The 24,644-nt window shown below is 41.4% G+C and overlaps 1 protein-coding gene across 1 annotated transcript in view; it reads right to left on the bottom strand.

Annotated features, from left to right (window-relative positions):
* The window catches only part of LOC124804645 (sorting nexin-27), a 284,253-nt gene that overhangs the window by 33,759 nt on the left and 225,850 nt on the right, over positions 1-24,644 (bottom strand). The gene's annotated exons all lie outside the window — the stretch shown is intronic.

Genomic DNA, 24,644 nt, shown 5'->3' with positions numbered 1-24,644 from the left:
AAACAGAAGAATATAACTTTTTAAAAATCATCAAAATAAGAACTAGGGTCACAGCTACCAATCCATCAGAGAGCCAGCGCCGTAATCTACGCCTCAAACTGTACTCTGAGCCCAAGTGTGTCTATTGTTCTTTCCACAATCGTGCTGTTAGCTTTGGCACACGAAAACAACGTAACGACAAACATCACAGTAGGTGATATGGGTGTCGAAGCATAATCTTCGATTACCAACGTGGCGCCAGGTAGCACCACAATCTAACGTAATCAGACTACGGAACTACTTTAAAATAAGACAATATTGCTATAAGCCGAAGAACTGACGTGCGTCTGAGTTTGCAGACTCATAGAACAGTGAACTCAGTAGGATTTCATCGAAACCTTAGCAACTGCATCATGCAATACACAGCCGCACTTATTTTTAACTTAAGAGTTGAGTTGGGTTGTTTGCGGGAGGAGACCAAACAGCGAAGTCATCGGTCTCATCTGAGTAGGGAAGGATGGGAAAGGAAGTCGGCCGTGCCCTTTCAAAGGAACCATCCCGGTATTTGCTTGGAGGGATAGGAAAATCACGGAAAACCTAAATCAGGATTTCCGGACGCGGGATTGAACCGTCGTCCTCCCGAATGCGAGTCCAGTGTGCTAACCACTGCGCCACCTCGCTCGGTTTTTAATTTAACAATATATTTCTGTCACAATCTTAACATCCTCGGTTCATTTTACATTTGCAATAATTAATAAAAATCTTAAACTGCTCCATGTTGGTGGGGCCTATAACTTGTGATACAACTAACCAACCCTGTACTTCTGTCTTCCAATGTACCCTAATTAATGCTTTTCAACAAAATATTTCTTATTGAAAACTGTGCACTCCAGAATGACGGGCAACTTTTCAAGTAACGCTGAGACATTATCTACTGAGACACGAACCACGAATGTTACTCTCGATTAAGTCAACATGCGAGCACACAGTACTGTAGTTTAATCATTATTAATGCCCACGCGATTCGTTGTAAGGAGGGGGGAAAAAATAGGAATCAAGCATTGAAGAAACGCGACCGTTATCTGGGTTAACGTGGAACCTAGACTATATGGATAACCAAAATACACGGATAATCAAAAACACACTTTTCTACCAGACACTGCTATTTATTCTATTTACAAAAATGCTAAGCGTCAAATTTGAAAACCCACTACATTACTTATACGTTACTTCGCGAAAACTGCCAACTTACAGAATTACACACCGAACACTCCACTTCGTACCATTTGTTTTCCGTTCACTTTCGGGAAGTAAAGGCAAAATTTTATTTCTGTTTCTGTTTGTCACTCACTTTTTTCCTGACGATGGTTATTTTCCTGAGAGTCAACACATCGGTATAGGCGAAATTTTGTCCCCCATACTCAAATAACAGCAACAAATTTCGATGTCTTGTGTGCTTGTTCAAACTCGAGTTACATGAATATTGTGTATGCAAAACAAAAATATTCGGTCTAATGTGCAAAAATAGCCACCTACGCTTTAATAATAATTGTGCGGACTCATTACGGCAGAGAAGATCCATATGTTAAACTATATTATAGGATAGGTCCTTTAAGTTAGTGTAGCAAAGTCGGGACTATCGTTCCAGTCTGCGGCATCCCTTGCGTGTCATGTTAATGGTAGCAACAAGTAATGCATTTGTCCCAAGCTAACGACCATGCCCGTACCAGCTGGTCGTTTATGATCTAATCTGTCTCTCTTTAAATATGAACCGATCTTGTCGTAAATGTGCCGAACTAACCCATACCTTGTACCTTACGGAAGGTTGAGCACTCGAAGGGACATTTCCTGCGAATTACAAGAGTATTCGGAAAGTAAATTCCGATAGGCCGCGAAATGTAAACCACTGTGAAAACCAGAAATGTTTTATTTTTCAACAGTTAGCTACAACTTCCAGCGACTTATCTACATTGTCGCCGCTCCGTCTTAGAAATTTGTCATAGCTTTGTACCAACTGTTCAGTACCCTTATCACACAAGGCAGCCGCCAATGCTTTCCGCCAATTATCTGCGCTGGTCTTCATCTTATTGGCAGTGCCAAAACGTTGTCTTCATAGCCAGCGGTTCATTCGAGCACAGATGGAACTCACAGGAAGCCAATTATGGGCTGTGTTGTGGGTGATAGAACACTTTCCATCGAAAACGCTGCAGGGGCATCTTTACTGCCGCTGCAGAGCGCGGCTGAGCATTGCCATGAAGAAGGAAAACATGACAATTACGTGGGCTGCGTAGCTTCAAGCGAAATTTCTGACGCAGCCCTAGCACTTCGCGGGAGAGTGTTTTCTAGTCATTTTTACGTGCTCACTATGCGCTCAGAAGTGAAAAGAGAGACGGGATGTGATCGACGGGCTTACTAGAGGCATTGCCCAATACATCTATACAAATCTTCATCGGATTTTCACAGTGGTTTTTCCATTTCGCTAACGATCGGCACTTACTTTCAGAACAGCCCTCGTATTTTCTAAGCTGTAGTTCTGTCCTTCATCCTCAGTACTACCACAATGATTAAATTATGATCTATCTTGCGAAAGGAAAATACTCTGCTTAAATGCTCACAAGTCAGAGAATACTTTAATTCCATCAGAGCAAATGACGAAGTTCTACGGCATATCTGTACCGCTCACTAGTTCGGAAGCTGATTTCGATAAAAAAAATTCTTAAGCAATGTGAATGCATTGAGAAGATATGACGTTCGTATGATGATGATGGTGGTGGTGGTGGTGATCATCATCATCATCATAATCATCATGTTACGTGTCCTCCCGCTTTGCTTGAAAATAATTTAATTTAGCAGGCAGAGAAATTAATTTTACCTGCGAAAAATTTTGAGAAGGTATCACACAGCATGAAAATATTGTTTTTATGGTCGATGCGTACGCTGCACATATATAATTATTTACTTGAAAGTTCATCACCAAGGAAGTCAATGAAGTTGTTACGAAGGAATGTAAAACAAAGCCCAAGACCGGAGTTTCTACGGAATTAATTTTGGTTACCTTGTGACAAAACTGATATAAAAAAGCCAGTCAAATTCTGTGCGCTGCACATCACTCTTATATTAAGATTAAGACGACAACCGCCCACTGTTAGTTATGTAAGGATCCTAAAAGTAATTAAGGTCGAATACGACAGTTTCAAACACGAACGACTTTTTAATCATTGTGCACATCTTTTCGAGAGTATGTTGTGTCTGCAAACATTAGCGCTGCTGCTACAGGAGAGAAATGGCAGCACCACCACCACCACCACCACCACCACCACCACAAGTTCCAAATGATGATATGCAATTAAGCATCATCAACTTTGCGTTCCGCCAAAATGTCATATTGAAACTTTGAAGGAACAATACAGCTGACCGATCTTCTGAAGATTCGCCATTACGTCTCCTTAAAGTCAGGTGTACAGAGTCATCCTCTGAAACCACGCAGCGAAAGCACTTAATGCAAATGCTGTCATCACTGCAACAACAGATAGGCAGGATTTATTTGACGCAGTGGCACATTGCCGCTGTCTCTACGCGTGCGCTCATTTTAGCTTGAAGTAACAGCAGTCCATACCATTTTTCATTTTGCAGTGTTAAACAGGGTGCTCAGCGGGCACAACAGTAGGAGATGCTAAGGATGATCAAAACTGCTATCGACTGTAGGCGTTTTCGCCATAACTGTAGTCTCAGTTACGCTGTGAAGAGAACTGTCACACAGTTCATTTAGCACTCCTCTGGGAAGATATACAAACAATAAGTGGACTTTCAATTTAACGCTCAGACTCCATTTCTTTCTGGAAGAAGTAAACATCCGCATTGGCAGACCTCTTCGAAAGACGCGTCATCGACTAGACGCACATAACTATTAGACAAGTAAACGGGATTTGCGGTCCATAAAATGGATACCAAACATCGTCGCTGTGATCCTGATGTCAGTTGATGGTGTGTGTAGTGTTACATTATGAAATAATGTATGTATACATTATAAAAATTATATTTTATGTAAATTCTATAACATCCTGTAGACATCTCTTTAAAAAAAACTGGGTATTTTGACAACTACTTGACAACAGGGACAATGAGGAATGTTCTTTGTCATTACCAATATTTTTCTTTTCCCAAAAATAAAAAACAATGAAATCCATAACTTTAAGACCAATAACAATGTCAGATAAATGGGCATTCAACAACCTGCCAGCACATTAAATGTCGTGTAAATAACGCGGTGGACTTAAGATTGAATTTTTTGTTGGGGACTCCTATTCCATTGTGGAGTGTCTCTCAGAAACTCATGTTTTATGTTTTAGACGAGTTTATAATTAGAATTAGCACTGCAGTACAGTAACACGGACATATTCCTCAGTATTGCACTTGAATTAAATCAAATGTATATGTTTGGCTTCTTTCCACATTCCAGAGGCCACTCTTGTCGGTTCCATGGACTACGACTAATGTAATGTAATGTAATGTAATGTGAGGCCACTAAGTGCAAAAGAGGCTCGCAGACCCTCTAGTGACATTTGCAGCTGTTGCTGCAAGTATCAGACCAGCAGGAGCAACTCTTACGCAACGAAGGATTAACAGTACATGATACAAGAGAGTGAGTTCACTGCAGTTTAGTTTCTTGAGTTTCTTGTGCAATAGCATGTAGACGTGACGGTTTACGAGTTTGGGATGTCATCAGAGACTTTCTCCACGATTACGAGACATTAAAATCTATGGATAGAGGAGGGAGGGAGGGAGAGTTTAAATTTCTAAAGTGCTTTTACTGTAACACGTACGTTGGGCCGAAATCTTCGCGACGCAGTGGAAGGTATGTTCCTTTCTTCCATCTTCTTTGTCAAAAGATGGAAGGAGAGAATATGCCTACCGCACAAACCCGAGGACACACTGTGCATTGATCCGGCAAGAAGTCCGAGAAGATTTCTGACACGTCACGAGACCCTTCATTTGCATCAATAAGTTGTTACTGCCATTTTCCCCAGGAACTATCTAAACGGAAGGATTTGCTTTTAAGACACTCATCGTATGTCCAATAAATTGTTAACTTTGGGGAACACATCAAAATAACTAAGAATTTTAAAAAAGATTAATCCTGAAGGGGATAAACTGTGTGACAAGATCATACGTAAAAAGCAACTGTTGGACAGGTTTTTTAATATAACTCATGTCGCACCGGTTTTACATAGTTCCTTCTGATTTCCAGACCTGCTTCAGCGCTGTAACCAGTAGCGTATCTGTCTCTACGAAAGCAGCATTTGTGTAACATACAACTTAGCGCAACTTTTCCTTCCGGATCCATTCGTTTCACACATAATACATGTACCTGAAAAAACTTCTCCATGGGAATTCTTATACAAACTTTCACATCTCACTTTCTCTAAAAAATTAATAGATACAATCACCCCAGAAGAAATTTGCCTTTTGCTCAACGTCAGGCCACGACGGCAATCCAATCGTGGCCAAAAAATAAAACTTACCTCTATTATAACAGACAATCTCATCAAGGATAGAATCGTGGCTGAAAGTGCCAATATGAAGAAAAGTCAAGTGCGGTCACGAAAGGTGACATGGCTTCGGTTGATAAGTCGAATGAGAAAGAACTTCCCAGAAAACGTCAATTCGAATTTTCCACTACGGATTCTGACGACCGAGTGTCAGACATCAGCTATGCCGAAAGTAACGACAGGCAGGAATTCCCTAATGACGGTTCAGAGGTTAAAGAATCTTTCCATGGCGAAGAGCTTTCACTCTCAACCTCCTGCGAAAAGTATGGTGAGGGTTCTCATTTGACAATTCCCATTAACCTTGAAGATCCTCAAAAAGATGTCAACGGGTCACATCGAATGATACCAACAACGAATCTCCCACAATCTCAACAGTCTCTTGATCACTCATAATGCCTTATAAATTACTTTCTTTTCGTGAAGTACCATGCCGGCCGGTGAGTAGCGTGGGAAGACTGTCGAAACCGATGGCAACGAGATTCGCGTGACCACCAAGGTCAAAAAGGAGAAAAACCGGAGAGGGCCAGACGAAGATAATTCAGTTCGACACGACCAAAGTAAAAGTGTGCAGAATTTGTACCTACTTACTCAAATAAACGAGCGACTAACTCCTACATTCGTGGTGGATTTAAAATATAGAACTTACTCTATTTGAACAACTATAGGTAGCTACAATATTAAACAGAATTTGTGGTGAAGACTTCATTGTTTTTTTCCAAGTTCATAGCGATTTTTATACATTCAGGCAGAATTGACTTTCGTTCAAGTCTTATATCTTCATGAGGAACTGTTTAGTCGCAAGCTTTTAGGAAAAGTGATTTTGGGTAACTTAAACGTGTACTTAACAAATGGGTCCCAAATGATTTTGCAGTCAAAAAGTTAAGCTATCCGCCGCATTCACCACAACTCTCCGAATAATGCAGAAAAAAAAAATCAAAAACCAAAATCTCTATCAACTATCCTGATCTCCCCTATATTTGCGGGTGCATGTCTGCAGGCCTGATACACACAGAAATCCCCACGCCACAGTACCGTCGCTTTCAGCTAGAGAGGAGCCATATCCAATTTATCAACGGATGGCGCCATTTTGTTTCGGCTTCTCTGGTGGCGTGCTTTGTTACTGTGGCGCATGGATTTTAATGTTCAGAAAATCTGCAGGCATGTGATGTCCACACACACAAAAAATGAATTTACGACCATCTAAATATCAGAAATATGACCGATATGATAAAGTTTGAAGCTGTTCTAGGAAATGTAGTTACCACTAGTCCCAATCATAGCAGAGTATGCTGGACAATTACGTCTAGTTCAGTTCTAGTCATACATTGAGGACACATTGCATATTGGTAACATGAGTGATCAGAGGCGGTAAGTACCTCACGTAATCTTTGATAACAAACAATTATTAATCAAACGGTCCATAAAATTCATACTGTAGCACTTAATGAGCGGTGCAAATTTACGATATTTTTTGGCAAAGACGCTAGTAATGTCTAGAGAGCGAAATTGGCAACAATCCCTCAGTCTGGATTAATTCAGCAGTGTAGTCCCAATGTTAAAATGAAAGAATAATAAGGGTGATAAGTAGCAAACTGGTGCCTCGACGGTGAGGTACGGGCATTTAAGCGGAACAGTGTTGTCTCTACAATCGTCGCTGGTTCCAGTAGTCACCAATTTTCAGTAACTCTGTAATCATTAGTCGTTCGATAGTGATACATCGGTTTCGTAGAATTCACAGAATTGTAAGTTGGGAACCAATGATTCATCATCTAAATTCCGGATACACCGCCCTTTGGACTGCTCGTTCTAAACAAGATGAATTCAAAAATATGGTCCAAGAATAAACCACGTAATACACTCTGTATTATGTTCCTCTTTGGGTTATTTAAAAAGGCTGTACACTCCTCTTCTTTCGTGCGTATTACTCAGGGTCCAGAGAGGCTGCAGAGAGAGCGTGTGGATCCGAATGTTGTGAAGTACTGATCATGGAATTACCAGACTGAACAGGATAAACCAGTAGAGGTTGTTGGCACAGACTAACCAGTTCAAGGCGGCGAAGTTCGTTACGTGTCGGCGTCTGTGACACAAAAAGACGCACGCTTTGGCTCTTAGAGAAAGTAGGCAGTGCATTCACTTGATCACTCGCTACTGCTAACACCATTACCGTTTCACACAGCCCGCTTTCCGTCGATATGGTTGAACTTCACTATTTTCCGCACTTCGAGAGAATTTAATATTTTCAGTTGCTTTCTACTGCATAAACGCGGACTCGTTATCCGTTTTCGTCACCAAATTCACCACCCAATGTAGATCTTCAATTAAGACTGGTACGTGGCTTGGCTCTTGTGTTTTATATTCGGTAATAAAATGTGGTAGTACAGTTAAAAACTTGTGAAAGCTATTCATTGTCGTTTCTGGCTGTCTCCTTGGAGCTGCACCACGATAGCTCCTTCTCAACTGGCTAATTTTTATTTGCTGTTTACTAACCACTGTTTATAAAACATCTGCTTCGGCTGGCACAGTTGCGGTAATACTTTTTTCGAAGCTTCAATTCTTGTTTCTTCATCTTCGCATTCCAGTATAGTCTTCTTTGGTCAGTTATGATATTTATGACGCCCTTACATTGAGACCTGACGGTCTTTCACTCCTCGATGTTCTTTGTACTTTAATGTTCTATGCCCGGACGTCGATTGCCAGACGCAGTAGGACGCACTTCTCAAATATTCTCGATGAATCAGTTTTTCAGAAATTTTGCAAAGGCTGTAAATTATAAGAAAATTTGCAAGATTTTTAACACAGCCATATATAGCGCCTTGAAATCGCGAGCTTGCTGGTTCGAGTCCGGGCAGCTGCAACTTGTTTTTCGTTTGTTTGAATGCTGTATTATACAACTGAAACATTAGTTAACACATACTGAATGACAATTTTCAAAGAAAAGTAGCATTTTTAATAATTAGTGACTGCATGACAATGAGAATATCCATAATAAATTAAAATTTGCCATAAAAATTCGAAATTTCTTGTAGCAGAATGAAAAAATACAAATACGCACAATATTGCTTATAATGCTATTTTTGTATTTATCGGTATTCTCTAGAAATAAAGTATTTCATTCCACGTTTTGTTTTCACATTCTTCAAATTCGATTTTTACGAACGTTTCTAAATGTGTGTGTTACTACTTTAGGGAACTGAAGTTACGAAGATGGCCGAGGACAGCCAATTCGTAATGTCTCCTTGTTATGTAATGAAAACCTCACTGAAAGTCAAATAAAAAAGGACGATTCAAGATTATAATTTTATCATTTCGGTATATCGAGTGTAAGGTTTTTTTGCTACTGGCGTCTTCTGTTAAAAAAGACGAAAAATTCTATTTATGATATAAATTTCACTTCTACCAGACCACAACTAACCAACTACAGAAATTGCAGAAAAAGAAGGAGGTATAAATTACACTTTCAAGGGTTGTACAAAAATTCCAAAATTTAACTTCTGAGCAATTCCAAAAGGAAATCTGCACGAGAAGACCAACGAAAGAGGCAGGAACGTGCGTGACACTGGACACGGGCTGCGGTACAAATATTGGATTTCGCTCCACAGTCGCCTAATTGGACTATGGCCAAGTCTGTATTGGCGACCTCCACCACCCTGTTGACTTAACGTAGAACTCCGATCAACGGCATCGTTCTGCGGGAATCGTCTCCGGCTGAACTGCCGAATATGTGGGTAGCCAGTACTATGACACCCCCCTCTACCCCCCCCCCCCGGTCACGCCTCTCTCCAAGACCTTTTTTACCGATTGGACATGCGATAGACGGTGGACCATAAATGTACTTATAAGGAGGAGCTTCCATAACGGCGTGTTCTCCATACACCTCCGTAGGACAGACCTCTACACCTTGTCTGTGAGACTAAGATCAGAAGGCGTTCTAATTTTTTTTCCCGGAGCGTTATCGCGACGAAAACGTCTCCCATCAGAAAATACAGCTCTAGCAAAATCACACTAATTGGACTAACTGGATCGAGTCACAGTCCAAATTATTTTAAGTCTGAATTATAGGAATGTTGTCTAAACAGTTATCTGAAACTATGATTAGGAATATAACAAGCAGTGTATGTAGCGGTTAAATGAAAACTATGTGAATTGTAATATTATGTGAAATACTGTGACTATAACTTCTTTCCCCATCTATATACGAGGGTTGGAACTCAAATAGTGGCAACTATTTATTCACAACCGGTACAAAAGAGTTACATATTTGCACCTGTTACTGTCCTTCAAAGTAGTCACCAGCGTTTTGTAGAACCCGTTGCCAGCGATGTGATGGTGCGAGTGGAGCGGTCTACTGCCTGTCGAATCTCTGGAACAGCTCTGAAGCAAATGCCACGAAGTGGTTCCTTCAACTTCAGAATCAAATCAAAGTCACAAGGACTTAAGTCCGGGGAGTATGGTGGATGGTGCAGTACTTCCCAGTCCCATCGACCGAACAGAGCAGCCACAGCTTGCGCTATGCGCCCGCACAGTGTCGTACAAAATGATGGGTGGTTTGCGCAGAAAGTATCGCCGCTTCTTTCGCAAATCTGGTCGCAGGTAATGCTCCAAAAACGAACAGTAATACTGTGCATTGACAGTCTGCCGTGGAAGAAAGTAATGCGTTAGGATAACACCATCCCATTCGTACACGATTATCACCATAATTTTAGACCGCGTCATCAACAGAACAGGCTCTGCTACCGGCATACTACGCCTTCCACATCGCTGGTAACGGGTTCTACACAACGCTGGTGACTACTTTGAAGGACAGTAACAGATGCAAACATGTAACTCTTTTGTATCGGCTGTGAATAAATAGTTGCCACTATTTAAGTTCCAACCCTCGTGTCTGTTTTTTTCCTTCTGTCTGTCCTTTTCTATCTACTTCGTAGTATTGGTGTTGCATGGAAAAACATCCTTTATACCGACGTCGCTAGGCAGAGGGTACCCCATACTGACGCCGCTTGGCAGAGGGTGTCGCTTGGCAGAGGGTGTCGCTTGGCAGAGGGTACTCCTTACCAATGTCGCTGGGCAGAGGGTGTGTGTATTGAACCGGGGACCTAGAAACGACGGAGAGGCTTCGTCCTCGCCGGAGCTCTCAGTGGTTCACAACCCCACAACAGGCTATAGCAGTCCACTCATCCCACCGCCGTCCCACACCGAACCCAGGGTTCATGTGCAGTTCGGCCCGCGGGCTGCGGACAGCTACGTGGCACTACCAGGAGGGTAGACCTCTGAGCCAGACGCCCTATAGCGTGCATGCCACTGACCCCAAACCACCAGTTTACGAATTCGGTGATGTCAAGTGAAAATTCATTTGAGGGTGGAGTGGAGGTCTGTTATGTTTTCTGATGAAAGGTGGTTCTTTCCCGGTGCCATTGATAGCCGTCTGTAGGTAAGGATGAGGCCAGGTGAGCGTCTGCAAACAATCTGTGTGCGGCCTAGACAAACTGTCCGGACCTACGCCTGGATTTAGGGTCTGCGGTACAATTTCGTATGCCAGCACGGGCACTCTTGTGGTTATCCGTATGTCAGTGCAGTGATTCGATCTGTTTTGCTGCAAATCATTAACAGCATTCCAGGGGTTGTCTTCCAACAGGATAACGCCCGCCGACATACCTCTGTTGTAACTCAACATGCTCTATAGTATGTGGTCATGTTGCCTTGGCCTGCTCGATTACCTAATATGCCTCCAGTCGAGCTGGTATGCAACATTATCGGACGACGGCTCCAGCGTCATCCATAAACAACGTTAACCGTCCATTTAGTTACCGACGAAGTGCAACAGGCAGGGAACTCCACACCACAGACATCCGATACCTATACGACACAATTCACGCACGTTTGCATTCTCGAATTCAACATTTTGGTAGTTACACCGTTTATTAATGAAACTGCATTTCACACTTGCAATGGCTTATCTCGCACTTACGTTAACGTGTGATTCTGCAATGCTAATTAGTTAAATATGTTACCGAGACAAAAGTATTCCCAAAATTTCATTACTCTACATTACTCGTTTCTTGATGTTGCTATTTTATTCCTTAAGTGTAGTTGTAATATTACAGTTATTAACGAAGGCAACAACGAAGAGTGTTACTGCAATATCAAACGTGCAACGCAGCTGCCCGCGTTTGCGAGCAGAAAAGGTGGTACGTTTTATCATTACATAATTTACAGATCTGTCATTTTAAAGTGAGACTTTTCATTAAATTATCTTTCCCTTAATTTTTTACTTGTGTGTTCACGACCATAGATCCACCCGTAATTTACAAATATATACAACTGCCAGTTTTGAATGTTATATGTGTGCAGTGATCTACACACAATATTATGGATGCTGGTATGAGGTCAAAGCTAGCACAAATATGCACAACTAAAAGCATATCAGTTACCAACTTGTAACAGATCTCTTTTTCCACATGTACAAGTATTTTCTCAGTCCTATAAATCTACCTACTAGTTCAAGTCCACTGGTACCAACAAGAGAAGTTTCTTTTGGTTATCAGCCAAAGGCCGGAACTGGTAATTCCTTCCCAAATATTTCAAATCGGAGTTCCCTCTGCCAAACTGCCAACTCAACGGAATTTAGCAGAGTTCCTCGACGGTCCTCCTTGCCTACGAAGACGAAGAACAAAGAGAACAAACGGAAGAAATATGATTTCCAATGGCCAAGTATATGCCACTCGTTAATGAAATCAATGGCTACGAATACTAATGCAGATGACATCCTGTTCCCCTTCTGAAAAATAAGCAAAAGCTGCAGAGCTCCGTTGTTTTATTATTTTAGTAACAGAACCACCTCATTATTAGCTTTTCGCACCATATACTGCATTCTGTCAGCACGGTAAATGGGCATCTCAGATGGAAACATCTGGATATGCATAACAGAAGAGGAGTAATTGGAATGTCAGGGTCAGAGATTATCACTTGAAAACTATCGTAAGCTGCTTAATCGCCACTGTTACGAAATTCCAAAACCCATAACGCAACAAACAAAGCGTCGGACGATGACTTCTGCAGGAATGTTCTCACAGACTGAGGTCAAACGGTTCGTACAGAAGCTATCTTAAGAGGAACATTTACCCTAAGGGATCTTGCGACTACAGTTAGTGCACGCTGCATGCAAACGCGATGACGCAGCCCAAAAATATTTTGATAAATGCGCTACTTTACTCTTTCCGCTGGAATGAAATTATCAATAGTAACATTGCCAATAAACAGTGAGAAGCTGATTTTTAAGCGACAAATGGTACAAACTGTTTTCCCAAAACATAGTAATTTTGCTAAGGCGATATCAATAAAAAGATCAGCACATATTCATTTAGAAGTGGTAGAAGACTTGGGAGAAGAATGGAAACACTTAAAAACAGCCGTATCGAACATAGCTAATGAGGTTCTGGGGAAGAAAAGGAAACACAGGAAACATAGACGAGTAAGAATTTGGACGCCAGAGATGGAAAAAAGCAATTAAAGAAAAACAAGAACCTTTCAAGACTTACATAAATAATCCCAGTAATAAGAACTGTAATGAATATAAAGGGAAAAGAAATAGTGCGAAATACATAAATCGTAAAACGGACGCAGAATCATGGGGACGCTTTATTATCAATAGAGAGCACAATTTACATGCGGACAAACTATCGCTTATAAAGTGACGAAATCACTCAACATACAAGAAATGATCGTATACGTGTTAATAATATAAGAGAAAACCAATGCACAGCTCACTATAAAAAATTGTGGTCTGATGATATTTTAATTCAGATAGTACCTGAACTACATGACACAAAAGGCCTGGACTACACTGATAAGAGAAAAATGATGGAAGCTCTAAAAGTTAGCAAAAAGTAGATGGGATTAACCGGAAACTGTGGAAATAGGGAGCGGTATTCCTGCATCGAAGACATCTTCAGACATTTAATCAGTGTTGGAGAAATAAAGAGGTACCAAAAGACTGGCTTAGAGCCAAAGTAATCTCTGTCTTTAAAAAGGGCGATAAAAATACATGTAGTAACTATCGAGGTATAAGCTTCCTGGATTCAGCCTATAAGTTATATGCCAAAATTCTGAATGCAATAATTTAAAATATCATTGAAAAGTTAGTATCTGAAGAACAATCAGGTTTTAGAAAACACGACCAATTACTGACAACTGTTTTACACTGCAACAAGATAGAAGAGAGACGGGAGTTCAGCAGGGAAACCTACTTCACTTTTGAGGATTTTGAGAAAGCTTTCGATCATGTGAACAGAGAAATGCTATCGAATATCATGGCTGAATGAGGTTGTCCATCTCACCTCATACACGCTATTAAGAGTCTGTACACTATACACAAACACCGGAATTGTGATAGATGTGGAAAAGATAACCACGAAGCCAACGAACACAAACAAACACGTATGACAAACACGCTGCATTTCCCCGAAACACTATGCGATATCAGTTACGAATATAATCATGACGTGGACCAAAATTAAATAAATTTATTTCCATACGTGGAAGCACTGTAAAAAGTTTGCAGAATAAAGCCAGAAAACAAACCCAGTTGAAGCTTTATAAAACAATAGCAGTACCAACCCATACTTCCGGAAGTGAAGCATGGACAATAATACAACACCAAGAAAGCAGGATACAGGCTCAAGAAATGACATTTCTACGAAGAATTGAAGGATGTACAACAAGAGAAGATCGAAAAAGAAATGAAAACTGTAGGAAGACCAAGTAAGAGATAGGTACCGTATCAGGCAATTGCCTAATACCTAAAATGAAGAAGAAGACACATTTATTTTCGCCCTGGTATCGATTATTCGCTACAGGCCGGCCAGGCAACAGCGGAAAAGCTGAAATAGAATGAATGAAACTATGGCAAAAGGTCATAAAATGTGGGAGTATGTTTCAATTTGAAAAAGACGGCAAAAGGCAGTATTAAGGAACAGCATTAAGAACCTGTCTGAGCTAATGTTATGCCTCAAAATTACGAGAATAATGTCCCGCAGCACAGTGTGCCTACAGCACAATTAAGAGAGATTAGGTGGAAACGGAGACAGAAAATCGAAACAATAAAAACGCTGCACTGATCGACCGCGGAAGAAGAAGCGTGCAGAATACGACGTGACAAAAAGGTGATATTAACTCGAAACAAATGTTCAATATTGCGCAGAATATGATACGGAGAACGCTGAGGTAGCTGGAATAAAACAGGAGAGTAAACCAAGAACAGAAAAAAAGGGGAATGTCTCATTCGTGTGTAAGAACGAGAACAAAAAATTTAGAACAAGCAGCGTCGGGCAACGTAACACTGACCAGGACGACAAAGAGAATAGTTTTTAGTTACGGTCGCAAATTATCTGTAAGGTCCTGTCTCCGTTATCTGATTTCCTGCTGCCTGAATATTTATCGTACTTAATGTTGTAATCTTTTGGCAAGGATAAATTCTATCGAAAGTCATTTTTCCGATCATGCGGGGTAATTTTGTTTACAGTGTGCATTGTGGACTCCACCTCGAGAGCTAAGAAGAAGTTGAGTAACAATGTATAACTTACTTCTCCGATCGGTTGTTCGATTTTCAGATCGCACTGCAGCCATATTAACTTAATTTACTGAACATTTCAGATTTCCCGCTTTCGTTATCATGATTGCACGAAACCTTGGATTATCCGTAATAGTGGAGACGGGTGGGGGAGAAGAAGATTCAGGTTCGCATCTCGTTCGCTCACTTTCAAGGGAAAGTAAAGAAGCAGCTCTCTTCAAGGCTCTCAACAAGATGCCGATGTGTGTCGGTGAAACCACTGTAACCAGCAAGATGTTCACCTTAGATAGTGACCACGTGGCCAATAGCTGTGTACACTTGCAGCCGCTTTCTATAGCCGTATTGCGCACCACACAGCGATTAGAGCTTCCGTTATTGGATAGCACTATAAACCTCCCACTGCCTTCAAAGCCAATGTCATCCCCCTCTCCAAATCCCACACTCGTAAAAAAACAGTTTTCACTCCTCCTACTCGTGTACTTTTGCTGCAGCCTCATTTAAATCATAATTACACGTACGTGCAACCGCATTTTATTAACTGTACACAATTACTCTGCAATTCACAATCCAGAGGGTTCACTGACCCATTTTCACGCTCAGCAGAGTTCCACTCCCAAAAAACGCTCAGTTAAATTTTTCCGTGAGAGCTCTGAATTCTTTTACGTTATTACGATGATCATTTCTCTCTACGTAGCTGAGCGCGAACAAAATACTGTCGCATTCGGAAGAGAAAGTTAGTGATGGAATTTCTTCTAACCATCTCGCCACTACGGAAAACGCCTTTGCTTTCATGGTTGAACCCCCATACCCATAACAGTCTCTCCTCTACATGTCAATGGTAAAAAAAACGAGCTGCCCTTCTTTGAACGTTTCCGATGTCCTCCGTCAGCAGTACCTGGTAAGGATCCCATACCGCGCAGTAATACTACAGGAGAGGACGGACAAGCGCACTGTAAGCAGTCTCTTTAGTAGAACTTTAGTTCGCCTTCCCCACAACATTACCTACACGATCCCTCCAATTTAAGTTGTTCGTAACTATAATACCTAGGTATTTACATGAATTGACAGCCTTTAGATTTATGTGATTTTTTATGTAATCGAAATTTAACGAATTCCCTTTAGTAATGACATGGGTCATCTCGCACTTTTCATTATTGAAAGTTAACCGACACTTACCGCACAACACAGATATGGTGTATAAGTCACGTTTCAATTGGTTTTGATCTTATGACGACTTTACTCGACGCTGAACGACTGCCTAATCCGCATACAATCTAAGAGGCCTGCTCGGATTGTCTCCTAAATTGTTTATGTAGATTAGGAACAGCAGGGAACCTGTAACACTTTCTTGGGGAACGCCAGATGTTACTTCTGTTTTACTCGACGACTTTCTGTCAGTTGCGACGAACTGTGATTTTTCTAACAGGAAATCACGAATCCAGTTGCACAACTGAGAAGGCACCCCTTAAGTGCGAGGTCGGTAGTCCAATCCATATTACGGCTCATTTGAAAGTTTTGTGTTAACTGTTATGACAGGAAAAATATTATCTGCTAACGTCTTACCTTGTGCATCAGGGTCAGGGGGGGGGGGGGGGCGACAGAAAATTAGTTTCAGGGAGGTGCAGAGGTCAATCTTCTATGTGACATATTTATTACACCTCACAAAATGGACTTCGTCTACATTCAAGAAATGTAAAAACAAACCATTAAATTGCATCACGTACACCGAACGAAAAATGGCGAGCTACAGTGATCACAAACATTTGCACCATCAAGATCGAAGGCGCACTCCTTGGGAGTTACAAACACTGCAGGAATAGCTAGGCACTGTCAAAGTATGCATATTGAGCCATATTGGTGTGACGGTATGATGAGAACTGATGGAATGTAATGGCATACAACCGAATGCAAAACACACTGTCGAGGAGCTTAGCCTTTAACGTACAGCTGCAGATAGTACGAAAACATGTTTTATAGGCAAGGAAAATAACAATTTCACATACCGGATTTGGTAACTAATTCTCATTATATGATTTAACTTGCTGTAACTTTGCCGTGCAGTAAAGTTATTTATCTACTTCATTAAACACGATTACTGTGGAACCGGTGAGGATTTAGAAAATTTTACTACTAACAGAGATACAACAGTGAGTGGTAGGTACAAATGGTTGATTACCCATGACCTACATCAATATTCCCCAAACCAGCTGAAGTAGTGTGGTAGAGGGTACTTCTGGTACTACTAACTGATACCAACCCCCCCCCCCCCCCCCCTGCTCCCTTGCCTGTTCGATACGCGAATGAAGCGTGGGAAGAATATTGTCGGCATGCCTCTGTATTAGCTGTAATTTCTCGATATTCTCGTTGTGGTTATTTTTCGAGTCGTGTATGAGAGGAAAGCAGTATGTTGCCCGACTCTTCTCCCCCCCCCAATATATATATATATATATATATATATATATATATATATATATATATATATCCAAAGTTATAACAGTCAAGCAAACAGTTCTTTCCATGCAGCAGTGTTAAACTGTTATTCAGCAAGGATATCCTTTATACCACCCGATAGCAGCATTTCTGCTTAGTGGCTTACTGGCCTTATGAATCTGTATTTCATATGTGCAGTACTTTATGTCATGTGTTACACGTAAGTCAAACGTTTTCCTTAATTTTTTTTATTTTATACGAATATCCACATATTAATTTCTGCCTGGTATACTTTGAGTTACTTAGTTACTTTATATGTATACCCATGCGCTGATTGCATGGACGACACACTTGTTGAAAAACGGTGTCTTACTGCTGTTTGGAAGGAACACTTCGCTTCATGTAATTAACAAAGCCTTTGAGAAGGTTTTGGATGAACGACTGTAACGCCATATGCCACATCATCACTTGAAAACGGAACAACACATACCGTTCCAAAACCGGTCGGCAGCAGAAGCGTTCATTCAAACGAGCATAATTTTTAACTTTTACTGCACTGCGACAACTTCTGGAAATGTAGGATAAAAGCGAAGGCGATTCAGTTATATCTTGTTGCTACTCAGTATACGCGGCAAGTAAATTAAAAACTAACAGTGACACTGTCTAGTTTTTATGTTCGTTTGCTTACCTTCGTTTCAGTGATGTAATACGAGTTCTCAGAGTTCTGAAACACTTAATTTTTATCCGTGTTTTAATAATACTGAGCAACCTTTAAGGGCAATCACACCAGGAGAATCAATTACACTGAGTTTGGAATATTTACGAATGAAATTATGTACTGCTTTGATGAGAGAGTGAGTGAATTTCAGATCCGGTATCACTCCAAAATAATGTTACAGATAGTTCAGGGTAAGGTTACATTCGGTAACATTTTAACATTTTTACTGCCCGATTCCCTTTTCTGTCTATCTGAGCACCAATTACAGGGACAGTTAGATAAATGAATCTGTTTCAAGAACGGTTTGCAGTACTCGCAATAACGAAGCTACTTTATTATTTGTTCCGTTGGCTATCGCCCACTGAAACACGTTTAAAGTTTCGAAAAACTCATAGTAAGTAAATAGTAGGACTAATGAAGGGGCCGGCCGCAGTGGCCATGCGGTTCTAGGCGCTACAGTCTGGAACCGAGCGACCGCTACGGTCGCAGGTTCGAATCCTGCCTCGGGCATGGATGTGTGTGATGTCCTTAGGTTAGTTAGGTTTACGTAGTTCTAAGTTCTAGGGCACTGATGACCAAAGAAGTTAAGTCCCAGAGTGCTCAGAGCCATTTGAACTAATGAAGAGCTTCAAAGGACGTTTCAATACACGCAATTAAACTCCCTCCACAGCGATTTTATCACGCTGTAAGCGTGCGTACTGAGATCGGTCTCTCCTCTGTAATGGAGTTACAAAAAATGACTTTAAGAGGTTTGTCAAGGGATGCGATCATTTATTCCGAGATTACTATTCGTTCTGCGAAACACTTACCTAGACTAGATCACCGTGATACGAATAATAAGGCGGACTTTCGGGGTGGATTTCTCCTCGATATTAGTACACTAGAAGAAGCGAGCGAGGTGGCGCACTGGACTTACATACGGGAGGACGACGGTTCAAGCCCGCGTCCGGCCATCCTGCTTTACGATTTCCGTGATTTCCCTGAATAGTTTCAGGGAAATGCCGGATGCTTCTTTAGAAAAGCCATGGCCGTCTTCCTTCCCAATCCTTCCCTAATCCGATGGGATCGATGACCTCGCTGTTTGATCCCTTCCCCCGAATCAACCAACACTAGAAGAGATCCATTCTAAAACATTTACAGATTTTTCGCAGTCATCGTCAAAGAGTAACATTCAATAGTTTACACTGACGTGACAAAAATCAGGGGATACCTCCTAATATCGTGTCGGATAACCTGTTGTCTGGCGTAGTGCAACAACTCGACGAGACATGGGCTTAACAAACAAGTCGCTGGACGTCCCCTGCAGAAATATTGAGCCATGCTGCCTCTATAGCCCTCCATAATTGCGGAAGTGTTGCCGGTGAAGGATTTCGTGCCCTAACTGATCTCTCGATTATGCCCTACAAATGTTCGAGGGATTCACGTCGGGCGATCTGGGTGGCCAAGTCATTTGCTCGAATTATCCTGAATGTTCTTCAAACCAATCGCGAACAATTGTAGCCTCCTTACATGACATGGTTGTTTGGGAAGGTGAAGTCCATGAATGGCTGAAAATGGCCTCCAAGTGGCCGAACATCATCGTTTCCATTCTCCGCTCAAGAGACTGGGTTTTGTGTCGTCTTCACCATCTCCATTTCATCCTCATCGACGCGCAAGTCGCCGAAGTGGCGTCACCTCAAAAGATTTGCACCAGGCGATCAGGTCTATCCGCCAGGAGGCCCTGGCCACACGCCATTTCATTTCGTTTCAGTTAGGCCAGATGACCCCGTTCATTCCATGCAGACAAAGCACCCATTAATGTTGGCCGCGCGGTTTGAGGTGCCATGTCACGGATTGTGCGGCCCCTCCCGCCGGAGGGCATTGGTGTGTGTGTGTGTGTGTGTGTGTGTGTGTGTGTGTGTGTGTGTGTTGTTCGTAGCATAAGTTAGTGTAAGTTAGTTTAAGTTTTGTGTAAGTCTAGGGATCGATGACCTCGGCAGTTTGGTCCCTTAGGAATTCACACACATTTGAACAATATCGTGGAGCCACCACCAGCTTGCACAATACCATGTTGGGATCTGCGCCATAAACGAACCCAACCACCAGCTCTTACCAACCGAAATTGGGACTCATCTGACCAGGCCACGGTTCTCCAGTCGTCTAGGGTCCACCCGGTACGATCACGAGCCCAGGAGAGACGCTGCAGGCACTATCTTGCTGTTAGCAAAGACACTCGCATTGGTCATCTACTGCCACAGCCAATCAAAAACAAATTTCGCTGCACGGTCCTAACGGATACGTTCGTCCTACGGCCCACATTGATTTCTGTACTTCTTTCACCCAGTGCTGCTTGTCTTTTAGCACTGACAACTCTACGCAGACCCCGCTGCTCCTGGTCGCTAAGTGAAGACTGTCGACCACAGCGTTGTCCGTGGTGAGAGGTAAGCCTGAAATTTGGTACTTTCGGTACACTCTTGACACACTGGATCTGGAATACTGAATTCCCTAACGAATATCCTATGCGTCTAGCTCCAACTACCATTCGGCGTTAATCACGACGGAAACCTTTTCACATAAATCACCTGAGTACAAATGATAGCTCCGCCAATGCAATGCCCTTTTACGCCTTGTGTACGTGACACTACCACCATCCGCATATGTGAATAGCGTTACGCCATGACTTTAGTCAACTGAGTGTATTACTCGACATCAACGTTGACCAAACACGTTGCAGGGTGGTCGTTTGTTCTGGGAGCTACATACTACGTGCAAAATAACACAACCGAATATAAAGTTCGCTTCTGAAACAGTAGAACTAAGATACACGAATAGCAGATAATTTAAGTTAAAAAACATTATCAGGACCTGTCATATATTAACGATGTAGTGGATAGCTCGACGGGAACACGATAGACCTCAAAAAGAAGAATACTCGACTGTTGAAACTACGACCTTCAATCAGTGCCGTGCATAACGTAATATATGATCGGTCGATTCAAATGTTTAAAGAATTAACAGCCAGAGTTCATTTCAAGCTATAATTCTGAACTAATGCCCGTGGCTTGCAAAAATACTGCTGCATCATGTATCGTGTAATATGTCAATGGGGTACTGGAGGAATAACAGATATCAGGTCGCCGAAGTGGAGTCACATATGAAGCCCTGCATCAGAGGCCCTAACAACCCTACAGGGGGTCAACGCCCATTCCATTTTTTTTAACTCTCTCAGATATCTGGCAGGTCAGTGATGGAATCAACATCTTTCATGTGTTCGCCAGGCACGATAGCCGATAAACCACAAAGACAGGCTCAATTCTCAGAAGTAAAGAAGAATGACGAGTTGTGAAAGACGTCGTCGTGTGCAGAAAAGACAATGTCGTGCATTTCGATTCGCACTCGGTTTTCGAGAAAAATGGTATTAGTTACGGACAGGAACAAACAAAATGTAGTTAGATACCCATGGATGTGCTGGTCCAGGTTCAAGTAAAATATCATCAGTGGCGTAAAGAAATGTTATCTGATGTTCCGTCGTCCGTTTGCCACTTGGAATGCACTGCCTGTTTTCGAATTACTGGTAATAGTGCAACTAACAGAAACGCAGTGTTTGAAGTGTGACAAACTTACCGCAAATATAATGCTGTCTTTGCGGTCAGTCATTACTTTTGGTAATTATGATCACCGAACCTACTATTTTTCGCCTTTTTTTAACTGCAGGCGGTCACAAGTAATAATAATCCAGTGGTACTTTCGGGGCCGTAATTCATTGCTGCAGAACAAAATACACAAAACGGTACGTTTCTCATTTTGCACTGCGGCTACAACACTGAACAACAGTCACACGTCTCGCCAGCGGTGCAACTGTGTTATAAATCAGCTGCACTCGAGAAGGGTTGCAGTACGAACTACGCCGGTGTCAGCAAAATATGTCATGCATACATTTGAATATTTGCGACCTGTCCTAGTTCTGAATGGAAATTTTTGTTTGACTAGAGAGGAAATTTCTTCCTAACGACATGTTTATAATTCGGTTTTTAGCCCTTTTTTTGCATTTTGTATGCAAAATTGGCAGTCAATCCAAGGAACCTAAGCAATGGGCATTCAGTGTGAAGCGTATTCGAAGTACTGTCGGCAAATGTTTCAGGAATAGCGTTTTCTACGTTAAATAACCGAGAAAATTAACTGTCCCACATTAGAAAAATAACGAATCTGCTGACAGGTTCTCCTGTGGAGACTCAAGTGCCCAGTCAAACGGGCTGTCATTCTGCAATACCAACAGCATAGCTTCAAGTCATGATGTAAGGATGCTTGCTTCCCTGACAAAAGTTGATTAGAAGTATAGAGCACGCCGAATTCCCAGTATAATTGTAAATAATTACTCTGAGACTGGAAAATACGGGCGGGGCATTGTGTGAGTATGTGATTAGAGAGAGAGAGAGAGAGAGAGAGAGAGAGAGAGAGAGAGGGGGGGTGGGACACGCACTGAGTTCACGCACGACAACGCGAGCCAGTCTGTGCCGTTTGGCCATGACCCGATATCGATGCCTCAGATGGACACTGGCCCACTGGCCTACAGACGGTTCACACTGCGTCATGTTGAACGTGCTGTTACTGATAAGTTATTCGTTCACGTTTTCATTTATTTTCTTGTTTTGTTTACGAGCAACAACAATTTAGATGATACAACAATTTTTCCCGTGGATATACAATGGCCTCGGAATACTTAAGACATTGTTTGACGCCAGGATAATAACTTCGACTGCACTGCAGACCAGTACGTCAATCAGAACACAGCATTAGAACTTCAGAAGGTTCGATGTGCCATACCACACGTTTATCAGTATAAGCTAGAAACAACGTACTTCTCTTTACACACAACTTATTTGTATCCAGAAAACTGAGAAGCTATCCTGATACCACAAAATTACGCTGGTACACACCTCAGCACAGAAGAGAAAAGAAACAAGGAGACAAATTAGAAAGTAAATAATTTATTAATAACGTTCGAAGTGCCATACCAGTTAACTGACTGGTTCTAACAAGGGGAAGGCAAGGACTTTCGGATCACGGATGTACTTCAAACTCTGTACACTTTTAGTAATAATGTTCAAGCAGTAATGCGTACACTTTAAGCGATTGCGAGAAAATCGTAAGAGCAGTTTTAATTTAAATTTTGTTCAACGCTAGTCATGTTATTTCACGCATATTACATATGAGTGGTAATACGATGAAAAGACAAGTGTATTTGCATGAATTTTTACTGAATTCCTATTGTTGTTTGGTTCGTTGCTAATTTTCATTATCACACAAAAAACATATTTATCGACAAGGAAAGAACGAAACGCATAAAGTTTTCCTGAAAATGTGTGCCCGTTGCGATTTACGAAATCCCTTATACCTCCAATCCGTTAAGGTACTGACACGGCTTTGCATCTGGACGCTTCGATCTGCAGATGCAAGATTCAAGGATGAGGGATAGCCTTGTAAAGCCCAAGTAAAAAATCGATGTATTCGATAATACACCTAGTTACAATATGTCAGAATATGAGGCTAATGTACGATTTGTGTGCTTTCGACATTACAAGTTGCAGGATGATATTTTTCAAGCAGACACGGAAAACATAAATTTAAATGGCATTTACTACACCGAATGAATGCAATTTTCCCGCATGTACAAGGAACCTTCAGAGTTTTCAAGGAGAAACAAAGCTCACTGACATTTTGAAAATTTTCTATTTCTTCCGACAAGTGAGATGCAAACCAACATTTTCGTAAATACCGGTGTCGCAAACTGGCGATGTATGACTTAATGCATTTTATTAGCATCTTCACGAGAAGCAATTTCTGGTTCAGTCTCAGTCAAATATGAAGTTTGAAGGCGCTTGATGAAGTTTCTAACTTGCCTACAGAAATAAAGGTCACGTAATATTTTTTGTAGTAATAAAAATCAGTAAACAGCCAAACAACATTGAAAATTCAATAAAAGTTCATGTAAATACATGTGTCTTTTCATCGTATTACTTTTCAAATGTGATACGTACGAAATATTGTGATTAGCGATGAAAAAAATGTAAATTAAACAAAATGAGCGGGACTCGATCCAGTGATCTACCGATTACGGAGCTTGGACACTAACCACATGACCGCCGCCAGCTAGTGCTGAGAGTCGAAACACACCAAGGTATCACTGATGCATAAAACTTCTCTTCCGGTTTTCTCGAAAGCGCCTAAGTAGTACACCTTACTACTTGCACATCATGATGTACTAATGAACTATTAAAAAAAAAGTGATCTGGATGTCATGGCATCCACTTGTAAAGTGCCAATAATAAAGTTTTAGTTCGAGGTATCATTAATATAGAGGCACTAGACTATACAAGTACAGAAGTACAGCGGTAATATTTTAACCACATTTTAACTAGTACAA

The sequence above is a fragment of the Schistocerca piceifrons genome, chromosome 7, assembly GCF_021461385.2.
Source record: "Schistocerca piceifrons isolate TAMUIC-IGC-003096 chromosome 7, iqSchPice1.1, whole genome shotgun sequence".
Lineage (NCBI taxonomy): Eukaryota > Metazoa > Arthropoda > Insecta > Orthoptera > Acrididae > Schistocerca > Schistocerca piceifrons.
This window is presented reverse-complemented; position numbering and strand designations above follow the sequence as displayed.